General features: G+C 38.2%; 1 non-coding gene across 1 annotated transcript; it reads right to left on the reverse strand.

The window, feature by feature from the left end:
- Nucleotides 1-3310: 3310 nt before the first annotated feature.
- On the reverse strand, nucleotides 3311-3524 carry LOC136332551 (small nucleolar RNA U3). Its single transcript, XR_010730766.1, has one exon. It is a non-coding gene; the product is annotated as a small nucleolar RNA U3 (small nucleolar RNA).
- Nucleotides 3525-26889: the final 23365 nt, after the last annotated feature.

The following is a 26889-nucleotide window of genomic DNA, read 5'->3' on the forward strand; positions in this document are numbered from 1 at the left end:
TTAAAAGGAATCCTTATTATAAGTGCCATTTTAACAATCGGTTCGCCGAACTCAAAAACTTAGGTATCAATTCCGTTAAACTGTTGTGAACTGGCTGAATGCCATCCTTGAGTAGAGGATTGAGAATTGCTGCCTCTACTCTCTCTCGCTGTGTCTTCTTGAGCAAGATATAGCAACTCTATGTAACTCAGTCTCTTTTTCTATAAAATGGAGCTATCATCACCCTAACCTCATCAGGTTCATGTAGAATTGAATCAGTTTATCCATGTAAAGTGCTTAAATAGTACCTAGCACACAGTAAGCACAAAAACCAATCAGCTGTTTTTAAGAAAGTTGTGTCTTTTTTTTTTCTTATGCACAAAATATTTTATATTTCTACCAAAATCCTGGTGACTTCTGAGGTGTTCTTCTGGCTAAATGAAGCAGAACCATCTTCCAGATAATATCCATGCAGAGCTGTTGTTGGTATTTGTCTCAGCAGGACTCTTGTGAAGAAGTGAAAAAACTTCTGAAGATTCAAACCACAAACTGGTCAGCGTGACCTCATCACCACCCTAAGGAAATGTTTAGCTCATACTGCTCATTTAAGGTCTTTTCAGTGGAGAACGGCTCTTACACCTAGCTCTCTCCTCCTTAGAATTATAAGATAACAAATGTAGTGCTAACAATTGCAGCTATGAAATATGCTCTGAAAAGAAACACCTGGCTGAGATTAGAAAGTGGGAGTTCACCCTGGCTGGTTAGTTCAGTGATAGAGCATCAACTCGGTGTGTGAATGTCCCAGGTTCAATTCCTGGTCAGGGCATACAGAAGTAACCATCTCCTTCTCCACCTCTCCCTCTCTCCTTTCTTTCTATTTATCTCTCTTTCCATCTTGCAGCCATGGCTCAGTTGGAGCAAGTTGGCACTGAGTATGACTTCATGGCCATGCCTCAGGCACTAAAATAGCTCAGTTGCTAAGCAACAGAGCAAGGGCCCCAGATGGGCAGAGCATTGCCCATAGGGGCTTACTGAGTAGATCCCAATCAGGGCACATGCAGGAGTCTGTCTCTCTGCCTCCCCACTTCTCATTTAAGAAAAAAAAATTTAAAAAGGAAAAAAGAAAGTGGGATTTTTATTTTGCACAGTGAACAAATTACCTGATTTGTGATGATCCTAATTGTGAAATTATATCTAAGAAATAAGTTTAAGGTTGTGTCAATATTGCCTTATAACATTTGGAAATTAATAATGAAATGAAAGACAATATCTTACATGTAAATTTGGATTTTTGTATGTTAATTGGTTATGCCTCCATTTTTTCATGCTAGTAAAAATGCCCCCTACTTTTTTTCATAAATTAATTTGCATGGAAATAAAGTTTTTAAGTATTTTGAAATTTTAAAGAGAAAATATTTTACAAAAATTTAAATTGTTTGGTATAATGACTGTTTACTATCACAATTCATTATTCATCAACTTCGAAGTTCATCATGGGAGAGTTTCCATTTGCATGATGCAATATAACAATAATTATGTTGCTATTTAAACTTCTTCAGTCCTGGCAGTTAAAAAGAGCCACACTGGCTGAGGAGCAGGGTTACATAGACAACTTAGATGAAATCTATGAGGTGTTCTTCCTATGAAAGAGACAGAGAATGGGAGAAAGAACAAAATGTGAGTAACTGATTAAATGAACTTCAGGAGCATTTTCAACTGGGACACAAGTATGAAAAGAGGAATAATAAGTAACTCCCTGCCTTTCTAGAAAACGATGGGCATCCATTGTCTATTCTGGAAGCCCTCTGATAGCCCTGCCATCTACCAATGGGCATAGAAAAGTCTTCATGAAAGAAAAGGAGTCAACTAATAGAGAGAAAAGATTCAGCCAAAACAAACTGAAATGCTTCATTTCACTAAGGTTTGATTAATGGGATATTAGACACCTAAGCCTGTTAAGACAAGAGCTAACTAGCCTTTAGCAAATGTGCTATGAATCACACTTCACACATCAAGATGAGAGGTAATGAGATTCTCAGAAAGTACTACATTGAGAAACAAGCCCTTAAATTTGAACACACAATTCCCAACTCCTGCCAGTTGCTGGCACATTTCCACTGGTGAAGTTGGAAAGGAAGCTCTGTGATCATTTTTTTTTTTTTTTTTTACGGGCAGTTTTTGTTTGTTTGTTCCTGACCATTGGTAGCATGAACTAGCAGCTGGTGTGAGACGGAAGAAAAATAAGTGTGCATTGGTAGCAGACAGTTTATTACATGGCACAATTATTCTCTCAGTCTTAAACATCAGAACGTTTTGGCTTAAAAAAATACTAATTCACGTTAGCAACTTTACAACTGCGCATGGAGAGTTCTTTGCTATTGTTGTATGATGTGAGTTTTTTTTTAATCTCCACTCTTGATCCCCTCTTCTAAGATTAACATGAATTCATGACCAACATGATTTACAATTGATCCATCTTGAACATTTTAAATTTTTGTTGAGGATTTTACTACAATCACAGGCCATGTTTAGCCAGCGACTGAGTTCTTGGTAAACCTACAGCTCCACCTAGTGGTCTAGGGAGCAATTAATTACTTTCAACAGCAAGGAAACCAAGATTTACTTTGTAGCCAGTAAGTACCAAAGCCCTTGGCCCGCTGTGTAGTTAAAGCGCAATATTTAAAGATAACATTTTAATCTGATCGTATTTTTACTTCTTTTTCATCCTCCACATTTTTCATTTCCTCAATACTTAAAGCTGACATTATTAGATTGCAAAATAGCTAAATAATATTCCTCCCACTCTATTATTTATTCTAATATTGTGTTCAAAGGCTTTAGCCAAAAACTCTTTTGGGCAGCGAAGGATCACCTCTCAAGTTTCCCCCACCCCTGTTTGCCTTCTTATTCTTTGCCAGCTCTCTACTTGGCAGGCTTCTCCACTGCTAGAGAGCAAACAGAAGTTTTTATATAGATGTCTCAAAGCTTATTAGTCTGCTCAAAGGATTACTTACGATGCTCCCTCATCCTTCACGTTAATGAAGGCCCTACCTCTGCACTCCCCACCTCAGGTCATTCCAAACAGAGAAGCAATATCAAACTCATTTTCACGTAGCAGCTCAGCACATGGCTTTTAAGTCCTGAAACACATACTTACAAAGAAGCAATTTAACCACACTAATATATCTCAGGTCTACATGATTTAAATAATCAATAAACAATTAAGAATATTTTGTTCCCTTAATATAAAAAAGACACTTAAATCCGGTCACAATTAAATGGAAATAGTTTGTTTTGCTTTTTTTTTTTTTTTTTTTTTTTTACTTTTTTTACCACTCAGACTGCGTTCTCTCCCTCTTACTCTCCCAAAGGAAGAGAAGAACGATCATCAATGGCAAAAGGCAGTTGCACAAGCAACACCAAGAGCCGGCTTCACGCTCAGGAGAGAACACTGCAACTCCTCCTCGTGGTTTCGGGTACTCTACACGATCAGAGAAACTTCTCTAGTAACAAACTATAGAAATGATCCCTGAAAGTATAGTCTTTTGTTTTGCTTTTAATTTGCTTTGCAAGATTACAGAGCACCTGCTCCTCAGAGATGTTAATTCAGCCATGTATATAGACACTTCTAGAGTTGTTCCACTGTTTCACTAACCACTGGATTCATAATTGGTATCATCTGCACTGGAGTGAAATATAGGAGCCAGAGCTTTGGTGCTAGAATATGTCTAGAGAAATACAGGATAACCGAGAGACTCACTGCTTGCTAATTCCTATATTTAAAGATTACTTGTAAGAGGGTATATTATACTGATTGAAGCTGTTGCTACTGTATTGGATCCCAAAATATTTAATAATCCTACTCTGCAATGTTGAACTTTTTTGTACCTATTAACATACATTAACTTATATAGAAGTCACAAAAGAAATTTATTGTCAGTTTGCTTCTGCTCTAACCTATCTTTTCCTTAAACTTGGTGTTCTCACATTTAATTTCTTACATTGCAGGAAAGCTCCATATGTAGAGAAATATATGGAAAGAAGTTTAGGACAATGAAATTTTTAAAGCATTCTTAACTGTCTCCACATTTATAGAGAAACATACAAAATTCTTGAGCTCAGATGTTTAAATCCATCACCTGTAGTATCATCATCAAAGGTCATATAGACAGAGCCTTTTTCCTCATAGCTCTCCAGTTATTTCTCAAGATGCGTCATTAGCAGTGGAAATTTTGCTTGGTTTGGTTATTAATACATCTCAATATTGTTTTCTTATTTATTATTTGTTTTGACAGAGACAGAGTCAGAGAGAGGGACAGATAGCAACACATAGACAGGAAGGGAGAGAGATGAGAAGCATCAGTTCTTTGTTGCAGCACCTTAGTGGTTCATTGATTGCTTTCTCATATGTGTCTTGTCCTGGGGGCTACAGCAGAGCAAGTGATCCCTTGCTCAAGCCAGTGACCTTGGACTTCAAACCAGAGAAACTTTGGGCTCAAAAAAGTGACCATGGAGTCATGTCTATGATCCCACATTCAAGCCAGTGACATCACACTCAAGCTGCTGAGCCCGTGCTCAAGCCAGCAACCTCGGGGTTTTGAAACTGAGTCCTCCACATGCCAGTTCGACATTCTATCCACTGTGCCACCACTGGTCAGGCTCAATATCCTGTTCTTTAAGTAAGAAAGAACCTTTTTTTGGGGGGGAGGCCAGACTTGTCTGCAATTACATAGAAATAATCAAAACAACTTCACTCCTTGAAAATAAGTGGAAAGTGACCAAAACATGAAAATTTTAAACTAAAGGTACTTCAGGCTTCCACCAAAGGACTGGTCCAGAATGGAGGAGTAAAGAGGCACACATTCTCAAAGACCGTGTAACACAAAAGGACACTGCTTTTAGGTATGCTGCATAAGAAAACATCCTCTTGGTTTTGGTTGCTACACATGATTATAGGTTCTTGGAGTCACCCGGTGAGAGCCCTGCAGCATAGAAACTGCACAAAATTTCATTTCTCTTGGGCTGAACTGTGGATAGATGTAAACGTCTCCTTAGGATGAGGGAGGATGAGCTACAATGTGGGGACAGCAGCTTCCAATAGTGCCTATAGTGGGATACACACACACACACACACACACACACGTGTTTCCCATTTCAGTTATCAACCTAATGTTCAATGACCTCCTCAGTTAATTTTAAGATTATGAAGTAGTTAAGAGTTGTAAATGTCACTCTGTAGTTGATTTATAAGCTTGAACCAGGTATCTAACATAGCTTCTGGCACCTCACCCCCTCTCCCCCAACCCCAGCTGCTGAGGTAAGGAGGGGGGTTAGGGATAAAAGATCTGTAGTAAGATCAGCCCATTACCAATACTGCTATTAGTAGGGAGAAGAAATAAAGGTTTGCTAATTTTTCAAACTCTAGAGTTAATAATTTCCATAGTAAAAGTATTTCTGATTACCTGAATTTTGGCCCAAGACAATAGTCACCTTATATAGCTGTTAGGCTTGCTCACTTGCACTTTGTATGATCAGTGCATGAACATGTGACAGAGACACATATGTGTGTAGCCTATGTGAGGCTACAGGTACTTTTCCTTAGTATGAATCTCTTGCTCACCACTGTGAGGGGCAGTTTCCTGTTTGCTCGCCCATCAGAGGGAAAAGAGGTTTTCCCCTGCCTATTTGCTCCCCCTCTATTGGGAGAATCTGTTAAACGGGACTGGCCCAATGCTTTCCCACTCCACAGTTCCTCTCCCATCTGCCTGACTCCAACGTGACCCTGCCTGGCCTCGGCCACCAGCCTTATACCATAGCTCCTGGGTTGCCACAAGGTATAACTGTTGTACGTGGACCCTGTAGAGTCTGGTGGGTACTTGTTCCTTATTGGGCAGATGCCCTTGCCAATCCTCACCCTTTCCTGTGCTGCCACAATGCCAAAAACTAGGTTTCAGAAAGAAAGCTCCAAACACAAGGTAGTAATGAGTACTGTGCAAAGGGGCTTCCACCCCTAACCACAAACTAAGTTGAGCATCCTGGAGTCCCAGATTTACTCTTCTGCCCATGAACCCAATACACACAGTGAGATCTTGGCTTCCTGTCACCAATAGGAAACCTTTTTTTCACGTTTCAAGGAACATAAATTTTTCTTTCTGTGCTGCTCCACCCAGAGGTGCCCATTTCCTCTAGGAACTCCACAAACTAAAGGCTCCAACAAGCCCCAAAGAGTTTCTCCCTTTTCCATAAGGCTTATTTACATGTCCAAAGAGACTCCTCCCATATACAAAGAAGAGAATTTGCTCTTAAACAGCAGACAACACTATTTAAATTCCATACCTGTATGCACTAAAATGCCATCTACTGCCAACCTACCTTGAAATGCACCTGTTCTGTAATACAGATTGTCATATCCTCTGTTCATGTTCACAGAACCTCCATGTTCAGACTTTAGGAACAGTTTGATAAAGCTTATTATTTTTTTAATAAATTTTTATTAATGTTAATGGGATGACATTAATAAATCAGGGTACATATATTCAAAGAAAACATGTCTAGGTTATCTTGTCATTAAATTATGTTGCATACCCCTCGCCCAGAGTCAGATTGTCCTCCGTCTCCCTCTATCTAGTGTTCTCTGTGCCCCTCCCCCTCCCCCTAACTCTCTCCCTCCCTCCCTCCTGCATCCTCCCTCCCCCCACCCCTGGTAACCACCACACTCTTGTCCATGTCTCTTAGTCTTGTTTTTATGTTCCACTGATGTATGGAATCATGTAGTTCTTGTTTTTTTCTGATTTACTTATTTCACTCCGTATAATGTTATCAAGATCCGACCATTTTGCTGTAAATGATATGATGTCATCATTTCTTATGGCTGAGTAGTATTCCATAGTGTATATGTTCCACATCTTCTTTATCCAGTCTTCTATTGAAGGGCTTTTTGGTTGTTTCCATGTCTTGGCCACTGTGAACAGTGTTGCAATGAACATGGGGCTACATGTGTCTTTACGTATCAATGTTTCTGAGGTTTTGGGGTATATACCCAGTAGAGGGATTGCTGGGTCATAAGGTAGTTTTATTTGCAGTTTTTTGAGGAACCACCATACTTTCCTCATAATGGTTGTACTACTTTACAATCCCACCAACAGTGGATGAGAGTTCTCTTTTCTCCGCAGCCTCTCCAACATTTGCTGTTACCTGTCTTGTTGATAATAGCTAATCTAACAGGGGTGAGGTGGTATCTCATTGTAGTTTTGATTTGCATTTCTCTAATAACTAATGAAGCTGAGCATCTTTTCATATATCTGTTGGCCATTTGTATTTCTTCCTGGAAGAAGTGTCTGTTCATGTCCTGTTCCCATTTTTTTATTGGATTGTTTGTTTGTTTGTTGTTGAGTTTTATGAGTTCTTTGTATATTTTGGATATTAGGCCCTTATCTGAGCTGTTGTTTGAAAATATCATTTCCCATTTAGTTGGCTTTCTGTTTATTTTGATATCAGTTTCTCTTGCTGAGCACAAACTTTTTATTCTGATGTAGTCCCATTCATTTATCTTTGCCTTCACTTCTCTTGCCATTGGAGTCAGGTTCATAAAATGTTCTTTAAAACCCTGGTCCATGAGTTTAGTACCTATGTCTTCTTCTATGTACTTTATTGTTTCAGGTCTTATATTTAGGTCTTTGATCCATTTTGAATTAATTTTAGTACACGGGGACAGGCTGTAGTTGAGTTTCATTCTTTTTCATGTGGCTTTCCAGTTTTCCCAACACCATTTGTTGAAGAGGCTTTCTTTTCTTCATTGTATGTTGTTGGCCCCTTTATCAAAGATTATTTGACCATATATATGTGGTTTTATTTCTGGGCTTTCTATTCTGTTCCATTGGTCTGAGTGTCTATTTTTCTGCCAATACCATGCTGTTTTGATTGTCATGGCCCTATAATAGAGTTTAAAGTCAGGTATTATAATGCCCCCAGTTTCATTCTTTTTCCTTAGGATTGCTTTGGCTATTCGGGGTTTTTTATAGTTCCATATAAATCTGATGATTTTTTGTTCCATTTCTTTAAAAAATGTCATAGGAATTTTGATGAGAATTGCATTAAATTTATATATTGCTTTGGGTAATATGGCCATTTTAATTATATTTATTCTTCCTATCCAAGAACAAGGAATATTTTTCCATCTCATTGTGTCTTTTTCTATTTCTCTTAGCAATGCCTTGTAGTTTTCATTATATAGGTCCTTTACATTCTTTGTTATGTTTATTCCTAGGTATTTTATTTTTTTTGTTGCAATCGTGAAGGGGATTATTTTTTTGAGTTCGTTTTCTAATATTTCATTGTTGGCATATAGAAAGGTTATGGACTTTTGTATGTTAATTTTGTATCCTGCGACCTTACTATATTGGTTTATTGTTTCTAGTAATCTTTTTGTGGAGTCCTTCGGGTTTTCAATGTATAGGATCATATCATCAGCAAAAAGTGATACCTTTACTTCTTCTTTTCTGATATGGATGCCTTTTATTTCTTTGTCTTGTCTGATTGCTCTGGCCAGAACTTCTAGCACCACATTAAATAAGAGTGGAGAGAGTGGACAACCCTGTCTTGTTCCTGATTTAAGGTGGAAACTCCTCAGTTTTATGCCATTTAATATGATGTTGGCTGATGGTCTATCATATATGGCCTGATAAAGCTTATTATATCAAGAAAATAAGATCCCAACAGCAAGGATTTCCCTATCACATTACCCAAAAACTGGCCTTTAGCACAAAATGAATGGCCTCTCTGTTCCAGGACTGGAAAACTCAAGTTCAGAAATGACTGCAGGTCCTTAGGATCCAGAACTGGGAGAGCAGGGCCCTGACCTGACACGATCCCACACCAGAGAGAGAGAGGCTTGTCCTGAGGACACAGGAGAACCCGACACACACTTAACTGATGTCCTTCCTTAGCAGTTGTGCCAATTTTGTCAGTTTTTAATTTTATTACTCTTTTGTATAAGGCAATTTACAACCTCCATAAAGGAATGCCAAGTGGAAACCAAAAGAATCATCTCAGTAAAAAAATTGACATTTTAAAAAAGAATAGCCAACTCCATAGCACGCTCCAGTGTTCCTACATGACAGCAGAACATCTGACTGGAAACTCCAAAGATTAAATCATAGAACAAATGAGATATTTGGTGGAAATAAAAGAAAAGTGTCTGAATTTATTTGCAGTACTAAGGCATTCTATGAAGAAAGATACAACACCAAAAATACTTATTTTCAAAAGTGTATAAAGCTATCCACTTCACAATATCAAGAATCTGTTCTAACATTCCACATTGATTTGAGTTAGTAAGTGGTTAGGGGAAGCCCAGTTTTTCCTCAAGTCAAGTGTCTCTCTGTAAGATGGGTCAGAAAAGAAGGGAAATTTCCATTCACTACACTAGAAGCTACTAGAGGCTGGTGAACTGGTTTAGAAACTTAAATAAGATAGTCATTTTTTCCATTTTCTGAGTAGTCTCCAGCTCCCTACAGAATATAAAGCTATAATGTTTAGAATTACTGGATGGATAGAATGAGAGAAGTCCAAATTTTGTGAATAAAGACAAACTGTATAAGTGAACAGTTGGCTTACATTTCTGGCCACTTTCCTTCACAGAAATGCTACTGTGCCTATCTCAGGGATGTTAAGTGCTTCCTGAGTAGTTCTTTAGTGATCATTTTAAAATCCCAGTTCTTCAGTGATGGATATCATTAGGCCTTGGAAATACTGTCTCTGTACCAGAGTCTAGAAGTGGGACATAGGAAGAAGCGTAACATCCACCTGTACATTCAGCTAAATTCTATAGTTCTCTGTCCTAGTTTTGTCAGGACAAGATACCAAACTATAGTGTCAGGTATTTGAGGCAGTTAATAAACCTTGTTTTTTACAGTAAGCATCAACACACTTTCTATTCATTTATCTGTTATCTAGTCTGCATTTTGATTTAGTTAAGAGTAACAAACACTGCTTATCCTATTATCTCCAAACTAGTCACTGCAGTGTGTGGCTTGAAATAGATGTTCAGTGAGCATATGTTGAATTAATTATTCTTAATTGAAATAAGAGCCTAGCAGCAGTGACTCTTTTTTTGTTTGTTTGAATTTTTTACAATGTTATTTATTCATTTTAGAGAGAAAAGAGAGAGTAGGTGAGGAGGAGCAAGAAGTACCAACTCCCATATGTACCTTGACCAGTCAAGCCCAGAGTTTCAAACCAGCAACCTCAGCGTTCCAGGTCGTCACTTTATTCACTGCATCACCACGAGTCAGGCAGCAGTGGCTCTTATAAACTCTTAAAATGTGCTACTTTATTGTCATTTCTTATGTGTATGTGAGTGTGAATATATGTGTTGAGTATTTTAAAACTTTTTTTCTGACCTTCTTAGAATTGAAAAGTATGATTTAAATGGAACATTAAGTGATGGAGAGAGATAACAATAAATTCTCAAAATCCAAGAATTATTCCATCACTTTTCACATACAGTTATTTCAAGAAGTCTAAAAGTATTTGAATCAATAGTTCTGGAATTATAAAAACATGATTGCTTAACATAACGTTAAGGCTCATACAAACACTATTTCATAATAATAACTCAAAGAATATATCAACTTAAGGAATCATTTTAAGCACTCCCAAGTTTTAATGTAAGCGTGATTAAGTTCTCATGGGAACAGAGTATCTCAGAATGTGGTAGCCTGCTTATGAATCATCAGAGAGCTCAAGTAGATCCTGGTAGCCCTGCCCTCTCCCAATATGAAAGTTATAATGACTTTGAATTGGTTTTTATTGTTTTGCTTACTTTTTCATATTATTTCCAGATTCCTTTCTTCACTCTCCAAGACCCCACATTTCTTTCATCTTATATATTGTTCCCCAGCACACTCACAAAGATGAAGCTAGATGGCCGTGCTGGACCATGGTAACCCTTCCCTTCCAACCACCTTATCTATACATTCTTTTACCCCACATTTTCCAATCAAAATAAAAAACCAGCAAGCTGTTATACTGCAATGAGCCCCTTTTTTTACCTTATAATGATAAATCTTAACAAGAGTGGGAGGTGGGGGAGAAATGGGGTGTCTGGGTGTAGCACAGTGGTGATAGGTTCAGAATGAGAAACAGCAGGGTGCAGTGGTTCAGAGCACATTGCATTGTAGTCAGTTTGTCGCTTTACTTCTTAGACACCTTGTCTTAAAGGTAGAAACAAAAACTGTGTTTACCTGAAGCCTATGTACTCTTATTGATCAGTCATTCCACTAAATTTAATTTTCTAAATAAAATTTTTTAAAGAGGAAATAATTGTACTTCTCAGCTGCTATAAGTATTACATGAAATAATGCATACAAGCAGTTAGTTCAGCGTCACTGAGCTGGCAATGCTTGGCAAGAAGACATCAGTATTGTGCTCCTCTTCCCTCTCATTCTTCTCTCTCTCTCTCTTTCTTCCTCATATTTGTTGTCACTGTCCTCTATATCAACTTCTAATTCAGTTTGTTAAGTGGCACATACAAAAGTACTATATGTCTGTATTTCCAATAAAAAGTAACATGACCATGTGTGCTAAATAATAAATTGGCAGTGGTTTAACATTCCCTTAATATTTTTCCCATCTAAATCCTTACATATGAGTATACAAAGCTCTCCCCCCAAATGGAACAAAAACACTTATCACACTTTTTTTTTCAACAGATACAGAGAGTCAGAGAGAGGGACAGATAGGGACAGACAGTCAGGAAGGGAAAGAGATGAGAAGCATCAATTCTTCATTGCAGCTCCTTAGTTGTTCAATGATTGCTTTCTCATATGTGCCTTGAACCAGGGGCTACAGCAGAACAAGTGACCCCTTGCTCAAGCCAGCAACCTTAAGCTTAAGCTAGTGACCATGGGGTCATGTCTATGATCACATACTCAAGCCAGCAACTCTTTGCTCAAGCTGGTGAGCCCATACTCAAGCCAGATGAGCCCGTGCTCAAGCCAGTGACTTCGAGGTTTCGAACCTGGGTCCTCTGCATCCCAATCCGATGTTCTATTAACTGTGCCATCGCCTGGTCAGGCAGCACTTATCACACTTACCTAAAAGGAACTTTCCCTTCTATAGTGCCTTGCCATAAAATAACACATGTTTTTATTAGTATTAAAAGAGCATACATATTGTTATAGAGTGCCAGACATGGATCTAGGGTTCAGGATCATTTCAGCATACAAGACTAAATTCTGAGAGCAAACTATATGCCAGGCATTATGCCTACATACTCCTTACATTGACCTTGCAAGCTCAATGTCATCCCAAAATGAGGACACAGAATCAGCAAAGTCAATCTCATAGAAACTCACCAGGACAACACCAAACAGAGCTGAGAGTCAACACAACACTGTTTGACTCCAGGTCCCATACTTTTCCCTTTATATCTTTGGAAGAAGTTAACATCTCAGAAAAAAATGTTCTAAATAATTTTGTAGACAACTGAGTAGACTTCTCTTTCCTAAATCTACCAAAGTTCTGATGTGTTGTGAATTTAATTTGATGAAGTCACTTTTTATTCCACATTGACAAATTCCAGCTAGAAAAGCCAAGTGTGGCTGACTTCAATTTGTCCTCAACCATAGGGACTGGTGTCTGGTATTTGTGCTGCCCAGACAGAAACACTGTGGCCCAGTCCACATGGATGATTTTCCCTGTGCCTCCCTTAAACCGCTTCTTCTGTGAGGTCAGCCAACACTCCATCATCCTGCTCTGTCAGTGGCACTCTTTCCATAAAATATTCTTTAACCCTAATACTATAATTCTTTCCTTCCTTAATTATGGTTTGGAAACACCACTCTGAACCATGCTGCACATTGCGACTGTAACTCATTAGCACAGGAAGGTTGTGAGAATGTGTCCTCACCTCTCATCAGCAATTGGAATATGGTTTCTCTTAGTGTTAGTTTTCCACAATCTTTATGAAGTGAAATGCAATATTAGTTTCTAAGGCTTTCCCAAGCAACTATCTTCTAATGGGAAAACTTGAACAAAAAAAGATGTGCTACATGCCAAATCACTAACCTCACTCTCATAAATATTTATATTTCAGGCCAAGTTAAAACATTATTTGAAAGATGGATGTGCTTCTTTGGATTTCCAACAAGGAAATGCCTCTCAAGCTAAACCCATTTCTATAGCTTATAGCATAAAGCCCCTGGTTATGGGTTGGGGTGGGGTGCGGAAGCAGAACAAATCACTAAGTGTTCTGGGAAGAGATCATGTCCGAACTTCTACAATATCATCCTCTTTCCACTGAAGTGGATGATGAAGACATGAAAACAAATGTTAGGGAATAAGGCTGGGATGGATCTCAAGGTGCTGTTTTATAACTAGGAGAGGTCGGTTAGCACAGTGCAGGAACTGGCTCTCCACATGTGGTCCTCATACCAGCAGTTTCAGCTGTGGAGCTGTTAGAAATGCACATTTGTAGTCTCTACTGAAGACCTAGTGAATCAAAAAATTAAGTGAAGTTATGGGGAGGTGTTCTTTATTTTAACAAGCTCTAAGGTGATTCTGACACACACGTGATTTTGAGAAGCATAATGGTTTATGGCCCAACTGTTAGATAACTGAGTTTGAGTATTATCTTCAATGTTATATTACGTGTGCTCCCTGGTGTGTGACTTAACCTCTTTAAGCCTAATTTTCCCATCTACGAAAAGGGGGTGATATTGTTTACTTTATGAGGTTGTTGTAAGGATTCACTGACAAAAATCCACATAAATTGTTTGTAACAGTGCCTGGCACAAAATAAGTATACAATGCAATACATGTTACCTATTGTTTATTTTAACTAAATTAATGCAGTTTAATTTAACAGTCTAGCTACAATTAAACTGTAAATGCATAAAGGAAAATAAAGAGTAACATTTTCAGACAAGGTCCATGAGTTTAGTACCTATGTTTTCTTCTATGTACTTTATTATTTCAGGTCTTATATTTAGGTCTTTGACCCATTTTGAATTAATTTTAGTACAAGGGGACAAACTGTAGTCGAGTTTCATTCTTTTGCATGTGGCTTTCCAGTTTTCCCAGCACCATTTGTTGAAGAGGACATGAACAGACACTTATCCCAGGAAGAAATACAAATGGCCAACAGATATATAAAACATGGTCATCTTCATTAGCTATTAGAGAAATGCAAATCAAAGCTACACACCTGTTAGATTAGCTATTATCAACAAGATAGATAATAACAAGTGATGAAGAGGCTGTGGAGAAAAAGGAACCCTCATCCACTGTTGGTGGGAATGTAAAGTAGTACAACCATTATGGAAGAAAGTATGGTGGTTCCTCAAAAAATTAAGAATAGAGCTACCATATGACCCAGCAATCCCTCTACTGGGTATATACCCCCAAAATTCTAAAACATTGGTACGTAAAGACACATGTAGCCCCATGTTCATTGCAGCATTGTTCACAGTGGCCAAGACATGGAAACAACCAAAAAGTCCTTCAATAGATGACTAGATAAGGAATATGTGGTACATATATACTATGGATTACTACTCAGCCATAAGAAATGATGACATAATATTATTTACAACAACATAGATGGACCTTAATAACATTATATTGAGTGAAATAAGTAAATCAGAAAAGACTAAGAATTGTATGATTCCATACATAAGTGGGACATAAAAATGAGACTAAAAGACATGGACAAGAGTGTGGTGGTTACCGGTGGGAGGCTGGGAGGAGAGAGAGGGGGTTGGGGGAGGGAAGGGGCACAGAGAAAACCAAATAGAAGGTGATAGAAGACAATTTGACTTTGGGTGATGGATATGCAACATAATTAAATGTCAAAATAACCTGGAGATGTTTTCTCTGAACATATGTACCCTGATTTATTAATGTCATCCCATTAAAATTAAAAAAAAAAGAATTGAATTAAAGGTAGACACTTCCCTATTATTTTGAAAAAAAAACTATTTGAAAATCAAAATTTACTCTTCTATCAGAAAATAATGATGGTTTTGAAGAAGCTTCCAATGTGATGAGCACCTCTTGGGGATAGCTCCTCTTTCTTCCAGCTGTTGTTGCAGATGTCTGAGCAGATGCCTATGTCTGTCAGCTTCGTGTAATGCAGTACTGAGCACCCTGTCCTTGCTGCACCTCCACCATTGGTTTCTGCCCCAGGACTGCTTATAGAAGGCCTGAAGAGCCGCTCAGCATTCACCACTGTGCAATTAGAATTGCAAGAGGATTTGTGACCATGAAGATGCTGTATGGATGGGAGATAGCAGACAGTGGGAATCTCAGTCCTCAACTCATTCACAGATAGACAATTCTGAGATGCATTTCAAAAGACCCTTAGAAAGATAAGGTGCTAATTCTGGAAAGCATTCTTGAATTGGGTTTCTTTCTTCCATTGTTGCATCCTCACCCCTCCTGTCCTCATGTTCCCTAGGCTTACTTTCTAAATAGGTCACCTGCATCTAAAACTGTGTCTTAGCCTTTGTTTGGAGGCCTAGCTAAGACAACCAATTTCAACCAAAGGAATAGTAGCATAAAATTGGTTTTTAAGTCTTGTTCAGTAATTTTAGAAGTAGAATAAGGACATGTAAGCTTACCCATGCATGGACTTCAGATGGTTTCACAAAGTAACTAAAATTTTATCCAAACTTTATGCATGTGCATTTTTCTATGAATTATCTACAGCAGCAGATATTCAAAGGGGTCTATGCCCAAACAAATTAAATGCATTCTTTTATATAGGTCACAGGACAAATCTCATTATAATACATTTGAATGACTAAATTATTTTGTCATATTCAAATTTCAAAATAGTAAAGCTTATCTGAAATGAATGAATAGAACATTAACTTAGTTCTTGTTTCTCCTTTGTTTGTTTGATAATTTCTCCAAGCGGATTTAACTCATTCATTATATTATATGTTTACCCAGGTCTCAAGTTCTTGTTTTGACCATCATGGCTTTGGTCTCAGCTCCAGCCTTTGCTCCTTCTCTAAATGCAAGTCCTCCCACCTTTATTGATGTTTGTGTTTTGATGTAATTGATGTAATAAATACACTGTGTCTCAAAAAATATATATTCAAATTTATTTTCTAATAGTTTTGAAGATCAGAAGTCCAAATTAATCTCTCTGGGCTAAAGTCGGTATAGGTAGGGCTGGTATCTTTGGAGGCTCTGAGAAGAAAATCTGTTTCTTTGCCTTTTGCTTTTTTCATCTCCAAGAAGTCACTTGCATCTCTTGGCTTGTGACCACTTCCTAACATCATTCCAGTCTTTTGTTTCTGTTCTCAAGTCCTCTGCTATTAATTCTGACTCTCCTTCTTCCTTTTTCTTTTCTTTTCTCTTTTCTTTCTTTCCTTCTTTCTCTTTCTTTCTTTCTTTCTTTCTTTCTTTCTTTCTTTCTTTCTTTCTTTCTTTCTTTCTTTCTAGCCAGAAAGAAAGAGAAAGACCATCGAGCTGCTCCTGTATGTGCCCTGATCGGGGAATCCAACTGGTAATCTCTCCGTTACAGGATGATATGCCAACCAATGGAGTTATCTGGTCAAGACTTAAATTTTATTGATTTTTAGAGAAACAGAGAGAGAGAGGGGAGAGGGAGAGGAGGGGGAAGAGAAGCATTCATTTGTTGTTCCACTCGGTCATGAATTCTCTGGCTGCTTCCCATGTGTGCCATGACGGGAGATTGAATTCGCAACCTTATCATTCCCGGATGACACTCTTAGTTGTTTCCTTCCTTCTTCTTATAAAGACCTTTGTAATAACATCGGGCTGATCTGAAAATTCTAAGGTAGTCTCCTTATCTCAAGATCCTTAACTTAAATTAATCATATCTTCAAAGTCCCACTTGCCAGGTAACAGCACTCCAACTCAGGAAATTTAAATTTGTTATTCTCCTTCACTGGCCTGTTCTCAGTCCAGTTACTTTCAAGTCTAACACCCTTCTTCATTCAGGTGTCTGCTCTAATGTCACATCCTCACAGAGCCCACCTATGGTCAACCCTGTCCACCCCTATATGTTAGAGAGTGGTATTTTGCAAAGTAAGTCTTTACAAAACAAATGCATTTGGGAGTGGATTTCAGGTATAGGTACAGTAGTATACCTGCCAAAAGCCACAAGTCTGCCTTTTGGGTGTACATGGTAATTATTAAAGTATGAAAAAGGTTTAATTGGCATTGAAAAAAAAATAGTGATATCAGCTATATTGGGCTGATAATTAGAGATATCAGTCTGTCCGGTCTGCTAAAACAAATTGCCATAAACTGAATGACTTACAAACAACAGAAACTTATTTCTCACAATTCTGAAGGCTGGTAGTCAAAGACCTAAGCAGCAGCAGATCCAGTGTCTGATAAGACCCTGGTCCTTAGAGAACATGTTTTTCACTGAGTCTTCTGCATGTGAAGTAGGAATTTTTCTGGGTTCTCTTTTACATGGGCACTAATTTTACTCATGAGGGATCTACCCTCATGACCCAATCAGTTTCTGAAAGCCCCACTCCAAATACCATCATAATGGGAGTTAGACCCCAACAGAGGAGTTTGAAGGAACCCAAACTTTCAGTCTCTTGCAAATTGTATATGACAGAATCTTGTATCTTCTCTTTTATAATTTTTTACCTGAAAGGGGTAATGATAATCTCTTATATCTAAAATTACCAAAAAGTTATCAGATCATTGTACCCATCAGATTTGAAACAAGGTCATGGTGGATTAAAGATAGAGGCCTTTAGGTAACCAAACTCATCAGCCTTCAAACTTGGCCTTAATAAATCCTGGACTGCAAAATACTTACAAAGGGCAGAAAATCCAGCAAATTTTGATGAATTAGCCATTCTTTCTCTGAAATTGAAAAACATCTCCCCATTTCAGGTCAATTCCTTCTGACAGAAAATAATTTGGTACCTTCCCATATTTTCTTTATTTTTCTGGGAAGCCACTATAAATACAGTGTTTGGGTCCAGCACAGAACCTCAACTTTATATTTACAGCATAAAACAATCAGTTCTTCCCTGTATGTGCCCTTTCTTCCAAATGTTGATTTTCATCTTTCCTATATGGAAGGTGGGAACATTATTTTTTATTTAAGAAATGTGTTCATGGTGATTTTTCTTTTAGCAATCCCTTTAATTGTCAACTGATACTCTTTAACTACCTGGGCCAAATGGCTTCCCAAATAACTACAGTTACTTCAAAAGTAATGAAGAATTCTAGCTAAATAATAACCTTTTTAAAGGTTCCTCATCAAATTATATTATGTCTTCCTGATATGACAAGTACTGTTTCTTTACCCTCAAAGATAAAACATGCTGCAGTGGTGATTCTCTTCTTATTTATTTATTTATTTATTTATTTATTTATATTGTGTTTACATAGATTCTAGTGTCTCCCCAAACACGTCGCCCCTCCTCCCGTCCCCCTCAACATTGCCTTTAACCCCTCCCAACAGCTCCCTCCCCACTTCCCTTCAGGTTTAATTCCATTCCTCAGTTCACATTGTTCCTTCGATTCCTCAAATGAGTGAGGTCATATGATATTTTTCTTTCTCTTCCTGGCTTATTTAAATCAACATAATAGTTTCCAGGTCCATCCATGTAGTTGCAAAAGGTAATATTTCCTTCTTTTTCATGACCCCATATTATTCCATTGTATATATGTACCACTGGTTTTTAATCCACTCATTCACTAACGGATACTTGGGCTGTTTCCAGTTATTCACTATTGTGTGCTATAAACATGGGGATGCATTTCTTTCTTTGAGTCAGTGATACGGTGTCTTGGGATATATTCCTATATGTGGGATGGCTGCCTCAAAAGGTAGTTCCATTTTTAATTTTTTGAGGAATTGCCATACTGTTTTTGACAGTGGCTGCACCAGTCTGCATTCCCACAAGCAGTGCAGGAGGGTTCCCCTTTCTCCACATCCTCGTCAGCACTTATCGTGTGTTGTTTTGTCAATGAGCAACATTCTGGCTGGTGTAAGGTGGTATCTCATTGTGGTTTTAATTTGCATTTCTCTAACGATTAGTGATGTTGAACATTTTTTTATCTGTCTATTGGTCATTTGTATGTCCTCTTTGGAGAAGTGTCTATTTATTTCTTTTGGCAAATTTTTGATTGGATTGTCTTATTGGTGTTGAGTTTTGCAAGTTCTTTATAAATTTGGGTTATTAACCCCTTATAGATGTATTGTCGAATATGTTCTCCCATTGTATGGTTTGTCTTTTTATTCTGTTCATATTGTCTTTAGCTGTGCAAAAGCTTTTTAGTTTGATATATCCCTTTTGTTTATCTGGTCTTTTATTTCACTTGCCCGTGGAGATAAATCAGCAAATATAATGCTGTGATAGACATTGGTGAACTTACTGCTTATGTTTTCTTCTAAGATGCTTATGGTTGCACAACTTACATTTAAGTCCTTTATCCAATTTGAGTTTATTTTTGTGAATGGTATAGGTTTGTGGTCTAGTTTCATTTTTTTGCAGGTAGCTGTCCAGTTTTCCCAACACCATTTGTTAAAGAGACTGTCTTTACTCCATTCTACGCTTTTACCTCCTTTGTCAAATATCAATTGTCCATAAAAGATTGAGTTTATTTCTGGGTTCTGTTCTGTTCCATTGATCTATATGCCTGCTCTTTGTCAGTACCGAGCTGTTTTGAATACAATGGCCTTGTAGTATAACTTGCTATCAGGAAGTTACTTCCCATTTATTCTTCCTTTTCAAGATTGCTAAGGCTATTCGTGTTCTTTTATGGTTCCATATAAAGTTTTGAAATACTTGTTCTATATCTTTGAAGTATGTCATTGGTATTTTAATTGGTATTGCACTGAGTTTTTAAATTGCTTTGGGTAATATAGACATGTTAATGATGTTTATTCTTCCTTACCATGAACATGATATATGCTTTCACTTGTTTGTGTCTTCCTTGATTTCTTTTATCAATGTTTTGTAATTTTCTGAGTACAAGATTTTAACCTCCTTGGTTAAATTTTCTCCTAGGTACTTTATTTTTTGTTGTTGCAATAGTGAAGGGGATCGTTTCCTTAATTTCTCTTTCTGACATTTCACTGTTGGTGTATAAAAATGCCTATGATTTCTGTGTATTAATTTTATATCTTGCCACCCTGCTGAATTCATTTATCAAGTCCAATAGTTTTTTTGACTGAGACTTTAGGGTTTTCTATATAAAATATCTTATCATCTGCAAATAATCATAGTTTTACTTCTTCTTTTCTAATTTGGATGCCTTTTATTTCTTCTTCTTGTCTAATTGCTATAGCTAAAACTTCCAGAACTATGTTGAATAAGAGTGGTGAAAGGGGAAACCCATGCCTTGTTCCTAATCTTAAATAATTGCTTTTAGTTTTTGCCCATTAAATATGATGTTGGCTGTGGGTTTGTCATAGATGGCTTTTATCATGTTGAGGTATGTTCCCTGTATTCCCACTGTGCTGAGAGTTTTGATCATAAATGGGTGCTGGATTTTATCAAATGCTTTTTCTGTGTCTATTGAAATTATCATGTGGTTTTTGTCCTTCCTTATGTGATGAATCACATTGATTGATTTTCAAATATTGTACCAGCCTTGCCTCCCCAGAATAAATCCCAGTTGATCATGATGTATGATTGTTTTTCATGTATTGCTGGATTCGATTTGCTAATATTTTGTTGAGGATTTTAGCATCTAAATTCATCAGGGATATTGGCTTATAATTTTCTCTCTTTGTATTGTCTTTGCCTGGCTTTGAAATTAGAATTATGCTTGCCTCATAAAAGGAACTTGGAAATGTTCCTTTTTCTTGAATTTTTTGAAATAGCTTGAGAAGGATAGGAGTTAGTTCTTCTTTAATGTTTGGTAGAATTCACCAGTGAAGCCATCGAGCCCCAGGGTTTTGTTTTTTTGGAGTTTTTTGATAACTATTTTGATCTTAATTGTTATAATTGGTCTGTTTAGGTTTTCTGATTCTTCCAGATTAATTTTTGGAAGATTATACGTTTTAATGAATTTGTCCATTTCATCTAGGTTGTTTAATTTTTTGATGTACAGTTCTTCATAGTATTTTCTTACAATATTTTGTATTTCTGTTATGTCAGTTGTTATTTCTCCACTCTCATTTCTAATTTTATTTATTTTAGCTCTCTTTCTTTTTTTCTTGGTGAGTCTCCTTAAAGGTTCATCAATCTTGTTTACCCTTTCAAAGAACCAGCTCTTGGTTTCATTGATCCTCTGTATTGTTTCTTTAGCCTCTATTTCACTTATTTCTGCTCTGGTCTTTATTATTTCCATCCTTCTACTAGCTCTGGGCTTTACTTGCTGTTCTTTTTCTAGTTCTTTTAGGTGCATCATTAGGTTATTTATTTGAGCTTTTTCTAGCATCTTAAGGAATGTTTGTCATGCTATTAACTTCCCTCTCAAGACTGCTTTTACTGTATCCCATAAATTTTGAGTAGATATATGCTCATTATCATTTATTTCTAGAAACTTTTTTATTTCTTCTTTGATTTTATTGTTAACCCATTTGTTATTTAATAACATGCTATTTAGTTTCCATGTGTTTGAGTATTTTCAATTTTTCTGTTGTGGTTAATTTTTAGTTTCATGACATTGTGATCTGAGAAAATGCTTGATATGATTTCAATCTTCTAAAATTTGTTGAGACTTTTTTGCCCTAACATGCAGTCTATTCTAAAAAATGTATCATTAGCACTTGAAACGAATGTATATTCTGCTGCTTTAGGGTGAAAGGTTCTGAAGATATCTATTAAATCTAGTTGATCTAGTGTGTCCTTTAAGTCTGCGCTTTCTTTGTTCATTTCTTTCTTGAGGATATATCTAGTAATATTAGTGGGGTATTGAAATCCCCTACTATTGTAGTATTGCTGTTGATCTCACACTTTATATTCATCAAAGTCTGATTTATATATTTAGGTGCTCTTATATTAGGTGAGTAGATATTTATAATGGATATATCTTCCTGTTGGATTGCTGCCTTTATCATTATGTAGTGAACTTCTTTATCTCTACCTATGGTCTTTGTTTTAAAGTCCATTTTGTCTGATATAAGTATTGCTACCCCAGATTTTTTTTCATTTCCATTTGCTTGAAATATTTTTTTTCATCCTTTTACCTTTAGTCTATGTGTATCATTTGTTTTGAGGTGTGTCTCTTGTAGACAGCATATGTATGGGTCTGGTATTCTTACCCACACAGCTACTCTATGTCTTTTGATTGGATCATTTAATCCATTTACATTTAAGGTTATTATTGATATGTAGTTTTTTATTGCCATTTTATTCTTTAAAGCTATATTCTTTTGCTATATTTTTCTCTCTTTGTTCTGTTTATATCAGGCCCCTTAACATTTCTTGCAGCATTGGTTTGGTTGTAATAAATTTCTTGAGTGTTTTTTTGTCTCGGAAGCTTTCTATTTCTCCTTTAATTTTAAACAATAGCCTTGCTGGATAAAGTAGTCTTGTTTGTAGGCTCTTTTGTTCTTCATTACTTTGAATAATTTTTTGCCATTCCCTTCTCATCTCAAGTGTTTCTGATGAGAAGTCAGATGTGATCCTTATGGGGCTCTTTTGTGTTAGCCTTTTTTTCTCTAGCAGCTTTTAATATTTTCTCTTTATCTCTTAGCTTTGCTATTTTAATTATGATGTGTCTTGGTATGGATTTCTTTGAGTTTCTCTTTAATGGAGTTCTTTGTGCTTCTTGTACTTGTGTGACTTTTTCCTGTGTTAATTTAGGGAAGTTTTCAGCTATGATTTGGTTGAACAAGGTCTTTACCCCTTGTTCTTTCTCTTTTTCAGGAACTCCTATGATGTGGATATTGTTTCTCTTTAGGTTGTCACAGAGCTCTCTTAGAGATTCCTCAGATTTTTTCATTCTTTTTTCTTTTTTGCTGCTCTGCCTCCATGTTTTTGTTTATCTTGTCTTCTAAATCACTGATTTGATCCTCTGCTTCATTCAGCCTGCTTTTAATTGCTTCTAGTGTAGTTTTCATTTCAGATATTGTATTTGTCATTTCTGACTGGCTCTTCTTTATTATTTCAATGTCCTTTTTAATACTTGTTATTTCTTTATTTATGTGTTCACTGTGACCTTCCATTGTTGTTCTAAGATCTTTCAGCACTCATTATTTTAAACTCTGTGTCTGGTAGTTTGCTTATATCTATTGCACTCAGCTCATTTTCTGGGTGTTTTGTTGTTGTTGTTGTTGTTGGTTCGTTTGGATTGCATTTCTCTGTCTTTCCATTTTGTCTGTGTTGCCCTGGACTTCTCTGGCTGAGGCTTGGGGCAGATCAGTGGGGGGTCACTGCCTGTGACTGGTTCTTACTTACCTTTGGGGTGCTACAGGTGATCCAGATTTTGTGGCTGCGTCTGCTGGGTCCAGGTGCCATTATAACTATCAGCTGCACTCCTACGCTTGTTTTTATCTACTCTTGGCCTGGGAGAGTTTACTTTAAAAGTTCAAGTTCCCCTAAAATTTGCTTTCTGTTGTCTTTTTTTGCTGGCTACTTGTTGGGCTCAGTACTGTAATTCAGTGATTAGGTACTAGTATTAGAGGTGGCCTACTTCTTAGCCTCAGATGTCATTCTATCCAGACATTTTAGCTCCCATAATGTGGTCTGTCTACCAGGCCACTGCCGCTGTTGCTGCCCAGGGCTTCTGGCCTCAGGTGCTGCTGGCTCCAGCTCACTTCCGCAACCACTGCTGCCCTGGTCGGGCTCATGCGTGCCCATGCACCCATTTGGACTGCTTCCGGGGCTGCCTTGGTTGGCTCAAATTTCATTGGCCACCTGTGGGTGTCATGCGTGCCCTCTCGCATCACCACCAAGGTCACCCGTGCTCTCATTACCACTGAGGGCATGTCTTCACCCTGAGCTGGTTTGTGTGCCACTGGAATTCCTGCAGTCACTAGCATGACTTCCACCGTAGCTGGCAGGCTCGTGCACATCCACGTTTTCCCCCTCAGCTGCTGCTCGGAGATCCCCCTCCACTCGAATCACTGCAGAGGGTGTGCCCAGCCCTGGGAAGGTTTGTGCACCTACCAGGTTCCCTGCGGCAGCCAGGCAACTTCTGCCTTCACTGTCGGGCTAGCGCGTGCCCCCATGTTCCCCCTTTGTTGACTCTCAGTCCTCCCTGCTCACCAAGGGCTGGCCACTCAGTGAGCAGAGCTATGTGTGAGCCTGGGTTTCTCCAGTGGCTATGGTGGCTCCTGGCTTGCACGTGTTCACTCAAACCTCCACAGCTGCGCCCTACTGCCTCTGGCCTGTCTGCCCCGGCAAGCACTCAGCAGTGCGGTGGATGGTGTAGCTTAGACCTCTGCAATCCCTATTTGTGTTCCTAACATGGCTCCTGGCTCTAAGCACCTTTGTTCTAGCTAGAGTAGGAGAGCCTCTGGTGGACAGGGCACTTTCTCTCTTTTGCTGGTGATGCTGGTTCACTTTAAATTTGGGGAGTGACTCAGCCCAGGGGTTAGGGTGTCCTCCTGGAGCTCTGGGAAAGTGACTGTGAGCAAGGCTTTCCGTGTAGTTCCTTTAATATGGAGTCTGGGTCTGAGAGTCCTGCCTCCTTCTCTGAAACCATGTCTAGGCTTTTTTTTCTCAGCCAAATATAGTCCGTAAGTCCCTTCCAGGCTCCAGGGCTCTAGGTTGGGATTCCAGTTTTGGAGATAAGGACCTGCAACTTGCTGGACAGCCCTCTCTGCCGCAAAAGTTCCTCCCAGGCATTGCTCCCTGCTCTCCATTCCCCACTCCCAGGAGCAGGGAAGCCTTCTCCATGTCTCCGCTTTTCCTACCAGACTCCGTGTGTGTTATTTGGTGGTCCTTGACTGTAGAATCCTCCTAGTTCAGTCCAAAATTTTCTTTCACAATGAGTGTTCTCAGATTTAAGTTGTAATTCAGCTTGATTCTGGGAAGTGGGAGTTGGTGTGTCTGCCTACTATGTGGCCATCTTCTTTTTTATTACTTATAGAGGACATAGGTGTAAGTGCAGCACGGCAGTGGGTATGCCCAGACAATAGAAAGAACAATTCCTTTGAGGAATTACAATATAAATACATACAAGGACATATGGGAGGATGAGCACCTATAAAACACAAAGCAATGGGAGCAGTGTCGAGAAGTGGATGGTTATTATAACTGAAATGCTTTGTGGAACAGATGGCTTTTAAGGAAGTTTGTGATAAAAGAAGGAGAGTGATTTTTCTGTACATTCATAGGAGGCATCTGAGAAGAAGAGAAAACTGTGGCCAAGGGGAGGAAGCTGGTTTGCTCTTCACAGTCTGAGTGAGTCTCTTGCTTCCCTGTTGTCCATATTTCACAATTAGAGAGAGGGCACTTAGCCAGTAGATATGTTTCTCATAAATAAAATAGAAAAGGTACAGATAATGGTCAGGAAGAGATGAGTAAAGTATGGTGGTAAACAGATCAAGCACTGGGATAAGACAAACATGCTATGACATTCTGGCTGCTGGGAATCCTTGGGCAAGGAACTTTGTGAACTTCGCTGTCCTGGTTTTTACGATCATTACTATGCACTTATGAGCCCTTCAAGCCAGATGTATTTTGAAATTTAGAGTAATTCAGAATTTAATATGGGAACTATGATACATATGCCTTATATTATATACCACTCTGGCAAGGTCTAGGGTAATAAAATAAAGACACAACTGTGTAGCAAAATATTAAAAGCAAGTGAAATAAATAAAGACTGTAATGTAGCCTCATGTCAGTGCACTCTTGGTTTTTCCTCCAAATGAATTTGTTACATTTCTGTGGACTGAGGAATCATGCCAAGTCTTTCTGTGAGGAAAATGAGAAAGCCTGGCATGTGCATGTGCAGAAGAGGACATGATCTTAGGTCAGAGACAGAGCAAACACAAAGTCACTGCTCTATGTTGTCATTTCACCTGATCCTTCACCAAGTCATGATGACCTCAGACCTGTTGTCTTCATTTCCTCTATAGCACTGCAGTCTGTTTCCAACTGTCCTCATGGTCAGCCCACAGCAGCTGTCCAGCTAAATAGTCCATTAGTCAACAGTGGCCACTCTGAGATGCTGGGTCAATGACTATTCATACTAGAGTCTTGCCATACCTTGGCAGAAAACCTTTAAGGATGTTCTATTATTCCCAGGTCAGTATATTAAGCTCTCAACTAGGTATACAAGCCCAGATCCTAACTGGCATCCCCACTCCTCTCAGTCATGGTTCTCTCAATTCCTACACGTATTCTCCAGTCTCTGCCCTTCTCACGTGCTGTTCCTTCTGCCCTGACACTCTTTTTCTTCCATTCTTCCAGTTATCATCTTCTCAATCTTTGGATTTGAGTTTAAAAATCGCTCTGTGCTGCCCAAAACTGGTCATGTGGTTGCTTGCACTAACACCCAGCATTGTTCTTCTACAACTCTCTCCAAGGTGGTAATTGTATGTATTTCTGTGATTGTAATCACAGAATCTGCCATGAAGTCAGGGCTGTTCCTATCTCTTGCTTAGTCTGGGATCACAGGGCCCAGCACATCACTTAGCACAATAATACATATGTTTATTAAATTGAAGATCACTGAATGAATGTTTAAAGCACCTACTATTAACCAAAGAAAAGCAAAGTGTAAGGACTTCACACACATTCTTTTAATCCTTTTAATAGAGACTTTTAAAAAATCTCTCATAAGCTTGACTTTAACCCTGTTAGGTAGGTATAGCTACCAGTATTTTGCATATGTAATAGCCCCATCTGAGAAAAGTCAGGTAACTTGTACAATGTCACAAGGCAAGTAGGTGTGAATTTAGGGCTAAGACAATGGTCTGTCTGGAGCCCAAGACTGTGTGCTTTCCCCTCCACCACTCTGCCAAGGAGCCGATGCCAGGGACAGGGCCAAAGT

This window comes from Saccopteryx bilineata, chromosome 3 (genome assembly GCF_036850765.1).
Source record: "Saccopteryx bilineata isolate mSacBil1 chromosome 3, mSacBil1_pri_phased_curated, whole genome shotgun sequence".
In the NCBI taxonomy this organism is placed as follows: domain Eukaryota; kingdom Metazoa; phylum Chordata; class Mammalia; order Chiroptera; family Emballonuridae; genus Saccopteryx; species Saccopteryx bilineata.